The sequence below is a fragment of the Salvelinus sp. IW2-2015 genome, linkage group LG1 (genome assembly GCF_002910315.2).
Source record: "Salvelinus sp. IW2-2015 linkage group LG1, ASM291031v2, whole genome shotgun sequence".
NCBI lineage: Eukaryota > Metazoa > Chordata > Actinopteri > Salmoniformes > Salmonidae > Salvelinus > Salvelinus sp. IW2-2015.
Window position 1 is genome coordinate 19,776,912 of NC_036838.1, and position 14,005 is coordinate 19,790,916.

A 14,005-nucleotide genomic window follows, 5' to 3' on the forward strand; every position below is an offset into this window, starting at 1 on the left:
CATTTCACCTATCAAAACAACTCTAGCCCCACCAGACATAACTCAAGGACAGAACGAACCAGACAAAACAAGTCAACAACAACTGCCATATTAAGGCTAGGTGACACTATGCTAGGTTAAATAACAGCAGGTACATTGCTAATGCTAACATTAGCAATGTTATTGTGGATTCATGTGTTTGTTTGAAGGTGGCACGTGACCTTAGACTTTCTCTGTCAGTCGACTGAAACAGCAACTGCTCCCTTGGAGAGATAATAGGAGAAGTGGCGAAGGTTGAGAACTCGCGTGACCTGGGCCTGTGGTCTGGCTCTCTGCGCTACGGCGCTAGCCACCATGGATTAGCTAGCCGTCCAACTGTAACCCCATCCTTTGGGAAAACACACTGACCAAAGGGGACGCGTGTTTGTGGGTTCTGACATTTTGTTTTCTTGGCGAAGCAAAATAATTATTGGTTAGGCTTCCCCCCTGGTTTCAAATCCTCTCCAAACAAACAAGTTCCATGGGCAGAATGTAGACTAGAATCCTGTCCATTTGCTCTGTGTACAGTATTGTCATAATTACAGGGTCAAAAAGGTGAGCTACAAAAATACATTTAAGATATAATTGCACGAACAGAACAATTAATGTAAAACTATAGCCTACAACATATGCTAATCATAATAAGGAGTAACCTTATGAAAAATATGTTTATTATGGTATACTGTTATTAATCTATAGGACTACTCATGAAGAAGCGTGGGAGGTTTACAAAGGGGAAAATCCTGCTCCTATTATCGGTTACAGTGCCTTCATAAAGTATTCAGACCCCTTTACCTTTTCACATTTTGTTACGTTACAGCCGTATTCTAAAATTGATTAAATAAATAAAACATCCTCAGCAATCTACACAGAATACCCCATAATGACAAAGCAAAAACAGGTTTTTAGAATTGTTTGCAAATGTATAAAAAAAAATATAAAAAAAATACCTTATTTACATAAGTATTCAGATCTTTTGCTATAAGGCTCAAAATTGAGCTCAGGTACATCCAGTTTACATTGATCATAATTGAGATGTTTCTACAACTTGATTGGAGTCCACCTGTGGTAAATTCAATTGATTGGAAATTGTTTATAAAGGCACACACCTGTCTATGTAAGGTACCACAGTTGACAGTGCATGTCAGAGCAAAAACGAAGCCATGAGGTCAAAGTAATTTTCCGTAGAGCTCCGAGACAGGATTGTGTCGAAGCACAGATCTGGGGAAGTGTACCCAAAAATTTCTGCACCACTGAAGGTCCCCAAGAACACCTTGGCCTCCATCATTCTTAAATGGAAGAAGTTTGGAACCACCAAGTCTCTTCATAGAGCTGGCTACCCAGCCAAACAGAACAATCGGGGGAGAAGGGCCTTGGTCAGGGAGGTGACCGAGAACCCGATGGTCACTCTGACAGAGCTCTAGAGTTCCTCTGTGGAGATGGGAGAACCTTCCAGAAGGACAACCATCTCTGCAGCACTCCACCAATCAGGCCTTTATGCTAGAGTGGCCAGACGGAAGCCACTCCTCAGTAAAATGGCACATGACAACCCGCTTGGAGTTTGCCAAAAGGCACCTAAAGACTCTCAAACCATGAGAAACAAGATTCTCTGGTCTGATGAAACCAAGATTGAACTCTTTGGCCCGAATGCCAAGCGTCACTTCTGGAGGAAACCTGGCACCATCCCTACAGTGAAGCATGGTTGTGGCAGCATCATACTATGCGAATGTTTTTCAGCGGCAGGGACTGGGAGACTAGTCAAGATCGAGGGCAAGATGAACGGAGCAAAGTACAGAGAGATCCTTGATGAAAACCTGCTCCAGAGCACTCAGGACCTCAGACTGGGGCGAAGGTTCACCTTCCAACATAACAACAACCCTAAGCACAGAGCCAAGATAATGTAGGAGTGGCTTCGGGACAAGTCTCTAAATGTCCTTGAGTGGCCCAGCCAGAGCCCGAACTTGAACCCAATTGAACATCTCTGGAGAGACCTGAAAATAGCTGTGCAGTAACGCTCCCCATTCAACCTGACATCGCTTGAGAGGATCTGCAGAGAAGAATGGGAGAAACTTCCCAAATACAGGTGTACTAAGCTTGAAGCGTCATACCCAAGTAGACTCGAGGCTGTAATCGCTGCCTACTGAGTAAAGGGTCTGAATACTTATGTGAATGTGATATTTGAGTTTTTTATTTTGAATAAATTAGCAAAATGTCTAATATCCTGTTTTTGCTTTGTCGTTATGGGGTATTGTATGTAGACTGATGAGGGGAAAAAACAATATAATACATTTTAGAATAAGGCTGTAACCTACCAAAATGTGGAAAAAGTCGAAAGGGTCTGAATACTTCCCGAAGGCACTGTAAGTGTGTGAAGATTGGTGGGGACATGGTTAATGTGGCCAGTTGAGTTACAGCACCTGTGTTCTGAATACCCATCACCACATTTACCAAGTGTACTATTAGTGTGCTAACATGGTGAAATGAACTACACCATTCTTCACCTGCTTATGACAGGCTTCCTTTAACTCCTCAAAAGCTTGACTGGAGACTATGATTAGTTGATGAGTAGAATAAGTTGTGCTACTGCCTGGCTGGAACAAAACCTGGACCAATGTTTTGCAGGGTATTGCCAACCCCTGCCCTAAATCATGGACAAAATAAACTAAGTCAAATTGCCTCACTAAAGTTGGGGGTACACAGGGAAAAAACTATCAAGGCCTAATGTAAAAATAATTATGTTGCTTGACAGATATATTTAGATGTACAAAGGGGTTCACTACTGGATGTGTTTTGTCCATTGTGTGTCCCAACTGTTAGCACTTTGTTGCGTGCATATGTGTCTGTTTACATGAGCAAGAGAAGGCGTCTATAACTGATAAAACCTCTTTACAAATGCACTGGTTGTACCCCCGACACAATGTAACGCATTCACTGCGATCTGGAAACCCTGAGGGCTATGGTTAAGTTATTACAAATGGCTAAATTATTCATTTTCCAATACGGAGAGAAAAGAAGGCGAAAAATACGTCAATGCTGACAGGAAGCAGGTTAGGAGTCCTTGAGGAGTACAGTGGGATCTGCATCATCTGGAAACATGAGGCACGCGTAGGCCGATACAAGACCCTAAAGATCAGTAGGAGGATGAGGAGGATGAGGAGAGGAGAGGGTTGCTTTATATGTAGGATACAGTTGAGATATATTCATGTTGGATGATTACTGTAAATGATAGATGGCATGGAACTGGAAATTATACTCTATTCTATTCCTGAAAAAACACAACTTTGTGATCCGCATCATCTGGAAATATGAGGCACGCGTGGTGGTAACAACACCGTGAAGATCAGTGGGAGGAGGAGGATTAGGAGGAGATGATTGTGACTTTATCTGGTGAACTAGTTTAGATTCACGGTAGATGACAACTCGATGAAAACATGACTTTGTGCTATCATGATTCAGTAAAAGGTCCACTACTCAAGTAAAAGATGTACACTGTGAATAAACACACACCACACCACACACACATCCACACACATCAACACACACATACACCACGACACACACCACACACCACACACACACACACACACACACACACACACACACACACACACACACACACACACACACACTTACTTCCAGGAATTTTCTGAGTGTTTTTTAGCTTTCAATCAGCCGCCCGGCCCGGCGAGCCAACCTTTCCAGCAACGACGGGACAGACAGGAAGTGAGTGTTTCCTGAAAGGTCAGGGGCCGTCCAGCCAGACAAAACAAAACAAGATGCTAATTGCGTTATTTCTCGGCCTGCTTTCTATGTTACCACTTTTTTCCCTTTGTTTATAATTCCCAGTCTATTACCTGAAGACTATGTCTGTAATAGGAGTATGGGGGAGGTAGGCTAGTGGCAAGGCCCCAAAAATGTTGAGATAACCGTACCCTAGATATAACGAAACACAGCCATGTTTTTCCATATCTCTAAGGTCTTCAAAATGAAGTGAATGATTGTGTACATTTTTTTTACTGCAAAAGTGGTTAAACTGATAGATATCGTGACACACTCCCTTAACTCAAACAGTGCAGAATAATGCCTGGCTCGGATGGGGGCTCATAAACTCATCTAACCAAATATTGCACGCTCCGATACTGCTCAAATTTGGAATACAAGTACTGAGTAAGTATTAGTACTGAGTAAGTATTAAGTAAGTCATGTCTGCCCTACATACAGAAACAAACAGCATTAGGATATCTTTAAGCATTTAGGAAATATAGACCTGTAAACACACAGATACAATAGGTGGAAATATGATGAATGTAATCTTCACTTTTTGGTAGCTGTTTAATAGACAACTTTGTCAAGTCAAATTTGCTCTCATTCGGTGCTGTATGGTCCCGCCTGACAAAAATGGATACAGTAAAACATTTCTTTTAATGCTGTGGCTATTGTAATCGGCTCTAAGGGAAACAATTGGGGTCAGACATTGAAATTACATTTTTGGGGGTCCAAGATTCTTTCAACGATTTTGTATCATTAGGCCTTAGTCTTGCAATTAAGTAAGGGGGCCATCACAGATTATCTTTATATTTAGCCTCAAATCCAATATGGCGGCCAAAATCTAATAGAAGTTAAAACACCTGTAAATATTAATTTTGTAAATGAGAGTCATGCCTATAAAGACCATTTGGCCAACATGATTTACATTCGACTGCATATAAGTAGCCCTTATTAATTTTGTATTGTGTTATTCTTTCTTTAAAATGGTTTCATTGGTATATTTAGGACTATGAGTGGCACTGCCATGCCTCTGTTGTGTTTGAATAGCTTAAGCAAACTAGTTGTTTAATGTGTGTTCATGTTTTAATCTTATTCACACACTTACAGCATTTTAACAATGGGCAATTCCACAAAATATAATAACAAACACACAGTAGCGACCCTTCACATGCTACAAGTCCCGCCTTTCCCATCTCCTCATTGGTTTTTAGGAGCATATACCCACGTGCCAGCTCCTCATTGGTTTTTAGGAGCATATACCTACGTGGGTGATTCAAAGATGAACTGCGGTCCACACTCCAGTCCAGTCGGTAGTGGTAATGCACCTTAAAGTTGGTTGCCAACCACCATATAAAGTCCGAAGAAGAAGAAGAAGCCTGAAGCAGGAGAGATTTCTAGAAACAAACGTTTTCTGTTTTATCTGTGGATTAATTGTCGGAGTAGAGGACCTTGTGCATTTCAGGTAAAATAACAATGTTTATATCCCAGGCCAAATTTGATAGTAACAGCAAGCTAGTTAGTTAAATTGCCATAAATGTTTAATGCGTTTCGACCTGTCCCCAAATTAATATAGTTGGTTCAGAGTTTGTTTTGATATTTCAACATGCGTGTCCTAATCACATCTGGTGAGGGTTGACAAAATCAACATGCGCGCGATGGCGCACGTGGATGCACGCACACGTGTGGTCTGGTAAGCATGTAATACAACATACAATGTATGCACAGCCCTCTTATCCCACTAAAACTAAGTGTGCAAGGTAGCCAGTGGTGGTTGTAGTTATGGGGTCTCACCAGCTTGCGCAGCTGGTTGTGAAGGAAAGTTTGTGAATAGGCTGTCACAAAAAGACTTGCCTTTCGATCTTTCTAATGACTAATTGGCCTGTGGATGGATTTTTTTTTATGTTGAATGTGGCAAAAAGTCCAACATATTTCTTTATATTCCTTTGGAAGTCATTTAGGATGAAACGTTGGCCTATATTAACTGTGGGTGGTTGGCATTGATTACGGACTACTGTCGGATACATTTGCACTCGGTCTTGACTCGGTCTCGGACAGTAAGGACTCGTAAATTCTTCCCGAGACCAGCTGAGACCAGCAGACGAGCGGAGTAAAAAACTCATAATTATCAGCTTCCATTCAGTCAGCGGGAAATAAACTGATTCGCCAGGCCAAATATGTCAATGTCAATCCAATCAAATTAGCAAGGGCAATGATCACAAGTCAGTCATAATGTGGCTAATAGGCTAGTGTATATATTTATATAGCAAGCTAAAAACACAGAGCCTGATGTTAGCTAGATAGCTAGCTAGCTGCTAGGAGGATGTCATGTCATGCCATTGGAGGACTGAGTGAGAGACTGACTTTTTCCCCTCATATCGTTTTTCGGTGGCTATACACAGCTAGAGATTGTAGGTATCATTTGATTAGCTAGCAAGAACTTGAATGACTGTTATCCAGTTAGCATATCACATGCGTTCGCAAATTCACTCTGGCTATCTACTCCAATTTCAGGGCACTCTCGTCTGAGTGTGTCAGAGCGCAAAACCATTGATGAATTTACGAACGCTCAACACCCGCTAAATATGACTGGTGTCTGTAAATGTCGGCAAAAAAAGTAATAGTTAGTCAAGAACGCTCTAGATAACATGTAAACAGCCTAACCAGCTCAGCCTAACCAGCTCATATGTGTCTGGAAGTAGCTAGCTAGCAAGCTAGCCAACTTTAGCCAGTTAGCTTGGGTGCTTGGTTGGGACAAGCATGCATTAGCAGGCAAGCTGCAGAAGGACGGGGAGGCTACAATTCCCTATCGTTTATCAGTGCAATTTTGACGGCCAACTAGCTGAAAAAGTTTGAGAAGGTTAATCTAATGTTCCTTCGTTAGATTTTAGCTCATCTTGCTCTGGTTAGCATTAGTTGTTGTTGATGTGCATAACTTAGAGAGAGACTACATTTTCATGGTTGTTTGATCAATAGGACTGTAAAGTTCACAAATGTAATGACATATTTTCAGAAATCTATTCAGGTGTATTTTGTGGCTTTTGGCGAATGCGTTCTAATGATCTAAAGCCACACTGTTGCAATTGCCTGTAAATACACAGTAGGATTCAAAGAGAATGATAGCAGGCCCGTGTGGCAAATGGCTTTTTTGTATAAAGGCTTACGGTAGCTCTGATTGGCTATAGCGCACCGGTCTGTGTAGACTCCGGTCCTGAACAAGACAGATTTTTTTTCTTCTGTTTTATTTACTGCAGTGTCTATTAATTGTCCAAACGCACGGCTGCTTTCCCACTCTACTGTATTTTCACAAAGGCCAAAAAATTCTAAGAATTTATGAAAACATGGAAATTACTTTATCTAAATTGTTGCTTGTCAGAAAATGTTTATAAAAGATTTTAATAAGATTTCATGTTGCTAAAATTGTGATGACCCTCCCACTCTGTCTGCTGAACTCTGTCTGCTTTGCTCTTGTTTTCCTTAACAGGATGTCGGTGGGCGGAGCTGGGAGGGTCGCCAGTGACATGGGACACACCTGGGCCCGGGTGTGTCCCGGGATAAATACACCTCTTCCCCATTCATCGAGGAGACTCTCTCCATGCAGACACACTGATAGATTTTGGTTGTGGCATTTTTATCGCCATTTTATTTGTTTGCTTTGGCACCTTTCAACACCACTCATTATCACATCTATGCACGCATCCACTCACTTACCCTGCTGATTACTGACTACACACACCATTGTTAATTGTACTTAGGTTACTTCAGTTAAGAAAATATATTTTTGTTATTCCTTATCTCCACGTTGTCTCCCTTTTTGTTACGAACTTCGAGCCGTAACAAAAAAGTTCCACTTTAAATGCAACAATGTTATTTTCAATGATAAAAAACACAGTTCCACTCACCAGATGATAATCATTTGAAACGTATCTTCTTGTTGAAAGTTATACTTGATAAGGGAGAAGCTAACAAATTAGCAATAACATCCTCTTTGATAACACCTGCTGCAGCCGCTGAAAACTAGCCAACAACTAAAGCCATCTAGCTACCTAGACCGTGGGAAAACTACTGCTTGCTATTGCGCAGTGACCTGTTGGCCTTCAAGAAGGCAGAAGTTCCCATACATGTTTGTAAAAATGGTCCCATCCGTTAAGTCAAAATGTGATTGGTAGATTCCACTGTCACTCCAAAATKTTGCCCTAATACAGTTGAATGGCAGATTTCTTTATCTAGCTTCTGATGGCGTAGCCAATGGCTGACTTGGCTAGCTAGATTTATCTCCCCAAAGACCAGCAAAGAAAATCCTGATTGGATATGTTTTTCTCTTCAGTGTTAACTCTTACCTTTCCAACAAAAACTGAAGAGCCAAGAAACACGAGTAATGGACATTAGACCCGTGGAAATCTGTCCCTCGGTCTGATGAGTACATATATTTGGTTCCAACCGCCGTGTCTTTGTGAGATGCAGAGTAGGTGAACAGAGGATCTCTGCATGTGTGGTTCCCACCGTGAAGCATTTGTCTCCTTCATTTGTTTTTCAACAGGACAATGACCCAACACACCTCCAGGCTGTGTAAGGGCTATTTGACCAAGAAGGAGCGTGATGGAGTGCTGCATCAGAATACCTGGCCTCAGCAATTACCCGACCGCAACCCAATCGAGATGGTTTGGGATGAGTTGGACTGCAGAGTGAAGGAAAAGCCGCCAACAAGTGCTCAGAATATGTGGGAACTCCTTCAAGACTGTTGGAAAAGCATTCCTCATGAAGCTGGTTGAGAGAATGCCAGGAGTGTGCAAATCAGTCATTAATGCAAAGGGTGGCTACTTTGAAGGATCTAAAATATATTTAGATTTGTTTAACATATTTTTGGTTACTACATGATTCCATATGTGTTATTTAATAGTTTTGATGTCTTAACTATTATTCTACAATGTAGAAAATAGTACAAATAAAGAAAAACCCTTGAATGAGTAGGTGTGTCCAAACATTTGACTGGTACTGTACATATACAGGTGATTACACCACCATTTAATCCTAATGTGGCAGCCATATTGGATTTTGGACGCAATATTGGATTTGGATTTAAATCTAGCGGGGCCCCTAATTGCAAGAGTAGGTGCTAAACATATAAAATCCACAGTGGAACCTTTGACTGGAAGAAAATCACAGTTTTTGGTGTCTGAGACCACTTTTTTATTTTATTTATTTAACTAGGCAAGTCAGTTAAGAACAAATTCTTATATACAATGACGGCCTACCCCGGCCAAACCCTAACCCGGACCCGGACGACGCTGGGCCAATTGTGCGCCGCCCAGTGGGACTCCCAATCACAGCCGGTTGTGATACAGCCTGGAATTGAACCAGGGTCTGTAGTGACACCTCTAACACTGAGATGCAATGCCTTAGACCGTTGTGCCACTCTGAAGCCTACTTACTTAAGAGCTGATGTACAATAGCCACAACATTTTTTTTAAACATGTGTAACTGTATGCATTTTTGTCAGGCAGGACCATACAGCACTAAATGAGAGCAAATTTTACTTGGAAAGTTGCCTATTGAACAGCTACCAAACAGTGACATTTGCATTCATCATAAATATTCATAGTGGATACTTCCGATTGTTGTATCAAAATCAAATCCAATTGTATTTGTTATATGCACCAAAGGTGTCACGACTTCCGCCGAAGTCGGCTCCTCTCCTTGTTCGGGCGGTGTTCGGCGATCGACGTTACCGGCTTTCTAGCCATCGCCGCTCCATTTCTCATATATCCATTTGTTTTGTCTTGTTTCATGCACACCTGGTTTTCATTCCATAATCACGCTACATGTATTTAGTCCTCTGTTCCCCTCCATGTCTTTGTGTGTAATTGTTTATTGTTAATATGTTAATATGTTCACGTGCATATGTTCACGCGCTATACTTTTGTTTATTGTTCCGTGTTTTTTGGGCACTTAGATGTCATTTTGTGCCTATTGTTTTACCGGAATAAAAGTGTGCCTGTTTACTCTAATCTGCTCTCCTGCACCTGACTTCGCCTCCCTTACACAGCCTTAACAAAAGGCGTAGACCTTACAGTGAAATTGCTTACTTGCAAGCCCTTAACCAACAATGCAGTTTTAAGAAAAATACCTAAAAAATTTGAAATAAAGTAACGTATAATTAAAGAGCAGCAGTAAAATAACAATAGCGAGACCATATACAGGGGGGTACCGGTACAGAGCCAATGTCCGGGGGCACCGGCCAGTCGAGGCAATTGAGGTAATATATACGTGGGTAGTTATTAAAGTGACTTATGCATAGATAATAACAGAGAGTAGCAGCAGCACAAAAGAGGTGACTAGATGTTCAGCAGTCTTATGGCTTGGGGGTAGAAGCTGTTCAGAAGCCTCCCGGACTTGGAGCTCCGGTACCACTTGCCGTGCGGTAGCAGAGAGAACAGTCTATGACTAGGGTGGCTGGAGTCTTTGACATGCTCTCGATTGTGCAGCTGTAGAACCTTTTGAGGATCTGAGGACCCATGCCAAATCTTTTCAGTCTCCTGAGGGGGAATAGGTTTTGTTATGCCCTCTTCACGACTGTCTTGGTGTGCTTGTACCATGTTAGTTTGTTGGTGATGTGAACACCAAGGAACTTGAAGCTCTTAACCTGCTCCCCTACAGCCCGTCAATGAGAATGGGGGCGTGCTCGGTCCTCCTTTTCCTGTAGTTCACAATCATCTCCTTAGTCATGATCACGTTGAGGGAGAGGTTGTTGTCCTGGCACCACACAGCCAGGTCTCTGACCTCCTCCCTATAAGCTGTCTCGTCATTGTTGGTGATCAGGCCTACCACTGTTGTATCATCGGGCAAACTTAATGAAGGTGTTGGTGTCGTGCCTGGCCATGCAGTGATGAGTGAACAGGGAGTACAGGAGGAGACTGAGCACGCACTCCTGAGGGGCCTCCGTGTTGAGGATCAGCGTGGCGGATGTGTTGTTACATACCCTTACCACCTGGGGGCGGCCCGTCAGGAAGTCCAGGATCCAGTTGCAGAGGGAGTTGTTTAGTCCCAGGGTCTTTAGCATAGTGATGAGCTTTGAGGGCTCTATGGTGTTGAACGCTGAGCTGTAGTCAATGAATGGCATTCTCACATAGGTGTTCCTTTTGTCCAGGTGTGAAAGGTTAGTGTGGAGTGCAATAGAGATTGCATCATATGTGGATCTGTTGGGAATGCAAATTGGAGTGGGTCTAGAGTTTCTGGGATAATGGTGTTGATGTGAGCCATTACCAGCCTTTCAAAGCACTTCATGGCTACAGACCTGAGTGCTATGGGTCGGTAGTCAGTTAGGTAGGTTACCTTAGTGTTCTTGGCACAGGGACTATGGTGGTCTGCTTGAAACATGTTGGTATTACAGACTCAGACAGGGAGAGGTTAAAAATGTCAGTGAATACACTTGCCAGTTGGTCAGCGCATGCTCGCGGGACACGTCCTGGTAATCCGTCTGGCCCTGCGGCCTTGTGAATGCTGACCTGTCTTACTCACATCGGCTGCGGAGAACGTGATCACACAGTTGTCCCCGAGGTGGTATACAAGTACATATTTCCAAGATGCATTAAGATATCCTAATGATGTTTGTTTGTGTATGTACAGTAGGGCAGGCAACTGACTACTTGTATTCCACATTTTTCAATATCAGAGCTTGCAGTTTTGGGTTACATGAGCTTAGGTGCATTATTCTGCACTGTTTGAGTTAAGGGTGTGTGTCACAATATCTATCAATTTACTTTTGCTGTAAAATATTTTTATACAACCATCCATTTCATATATGGGAAACCTTAGCGATATGGAAAAACATGGCTGTGCTTTGTTATACCTCGGGTAGGGATATAACAACGGGGCAGCAAGTACGTATAATTCTAGAGCCTAAAAGGGTTCTTCGGCTCACTCCATAGGAGAACCCTTTGAAGAACCCTTTTAGGTTCCACGTCGAACCCTTTCCCTTTTGGTTCCAAGTAGAACTCTTTTGGGTTCCATGTTGAACCCTTTCCACAGAGGGTTCTACAGGAAACCAAAAAGAAAGCCAAAGAAACCTTTTGGAATCCTTTTTTCTAAGAGTGTAGCCAAGCGGTTAAGAGGGTTGGGCCAGTAATCGAAAGGTTGCTGGTTTGAATCCCCAAGCCGACTAGGTAAAACATTCTGTCGATGTGCCCTTGAGCAAGGCACTTAACCCTAATTGGTCATATAAGTCGCTCTGGATAAGAGCGTCAGCTAAAGGACAATTTTTTTTAAATGGGTGTCTCAGAAACTAAAGCCCTTTTTAAAGATTGGCCATTAGCCTAAGGGTGGGGGAGAAGGAGTGAGAGGAGGGAAGGAAGGAAAGCCGAAGGAAGGCATTGACTGAGAATTTGAGACCAGTGGTTGTCGTGATTGGCCCTAATGGGGTGTCTCTCCCTCTCTTTTTCTCCTTACTTCCCCCTCTCCCTACCCATCTTTCTCCCACATCTTGTCTGGATATATCTAAAAATAGACTGAGCAGGAAGGTGCTTATAGGATCGAGCGGAGGGATAAGGGGGCAAAAGGAGCGGCATTGAAGTAATTAGCCAGAGACAAACAGCTGGGGAACACACGGTGTGTGTGTATGTGTTGGGGGCTGACTCCATGCAGCTGTGGATTGTCTGTCAGAGTCTACATCCCTCTCAGACTGTTACATAGCCAAAAACACATACACACACACAAACACACACACAGCAGGAAAGAGAGTAATGGGTCCCTGACAGCCAGAGCCCTAAAGAATGAAAGAATGTGCAACATGAGGCAAAGGAACAGCTGTATAGGGAAGTGGGTTTAAAGTTTAGGCTTTTTTGGCGGGTATTGGGATACGGCCTGAATTGAAGGATAGAGAGAGAGAGAGAGAGAGAGAGAAAAAGAGAGAAAAAGAGAGAGAACAAAAAAAAGAGATAGAGAGAGAGATGGGAAGGAAGATTGAGAGGGCGTGATGGGGAGTTTAAGAACATTGTTTGACAGAGGGAAATACACAGAGAGGTAATTATATAAAAAGCAGTTTAATTCATTGATTCAGTAATTTCATTCGAGCTTCAACTTAGAATTTCCTGCCTCAGAAATAATAGCTCCACATATGTCTCGATCAGCTAAAGAATTTGGACTTAGATCATCAGGTTAACTAAAGCCGGATATCTTCAGAAAATCCCTGATGTGTTAAGCCCTTTCTAAAACTACCTGCAGAACAGGAGAAAAGTAGTGAATAAAAAACAACACGCAGGCATGTGCACGACAGACCACAGTTCCCTACGTGGTTGGGCTGGAAATAAAATAATGTCATCAAGGTTAGGTGGGATACAAGCTTTTCGGGGTGATGATCCATGTACTGCATGTGTTCATACTGTACCTGGAAATACTGATTCATGCACAAAGCCATACATTGTGTGCACACATAACGCTCTCTCAGTCACGCAGCTAAAAAACGTACTACTGCTAAATCTGTTGTCCAAGTAAAGACAAAAGGGATGAGTATTGCATAACTGCATGTACTTAGCCTAGTTTGTCCTAATCTCTAAGTGTTGCGGAAAAGCCGTCAACAAATGTATTCCTCTGACACATGATAGTATTGTTAGAGGTGTGTGTATGTGTGCACACATGAACACACATACACACACCTCTAACAATACTATCATGTGTCAGAGGAATACATTTGTTGACGGCTTTTCCGCAACACTTAGAGATTAGGACAAACTAGGCTAAGTACATGCAGTTATGCAATACTCATCCCTTTTGTCTTTACTTGGACAACAGATTTAGCAGTAGTACGTTTTTTAGCTAGATGTACTAATGTACTGTCTTATTACATCAGTTGTTCTGTTACAGTTACCCTTACAGTTACCCTGGCATAATGCCTATTTCCTTTAAGCTCTTTCCCATTACTTCTTTGCGTGTGGGTGTCTGTGTGTTGCCTTGTCTCTTCCTCTCTTGGAGATAAGAGCAGTAGACAGCACCTGGGTGTCTGTGGTTGACAGTGTAACTCTTAGACCCTTCAGAAGAAAAAAAAAACACACTAACTCTAAAACACACTTAGACAGTATTACCAAGAAAGCAGCAGGAAATAACTTGTGAGCAGCTACAAAGGATTTTAGGCACAAATAATTATTATGCATGCACAAAGTAAACATATGCATACACACTCATTTTTGTATTGCTATCCCTGTGAGGACCAAATAACTGATTCCCATCC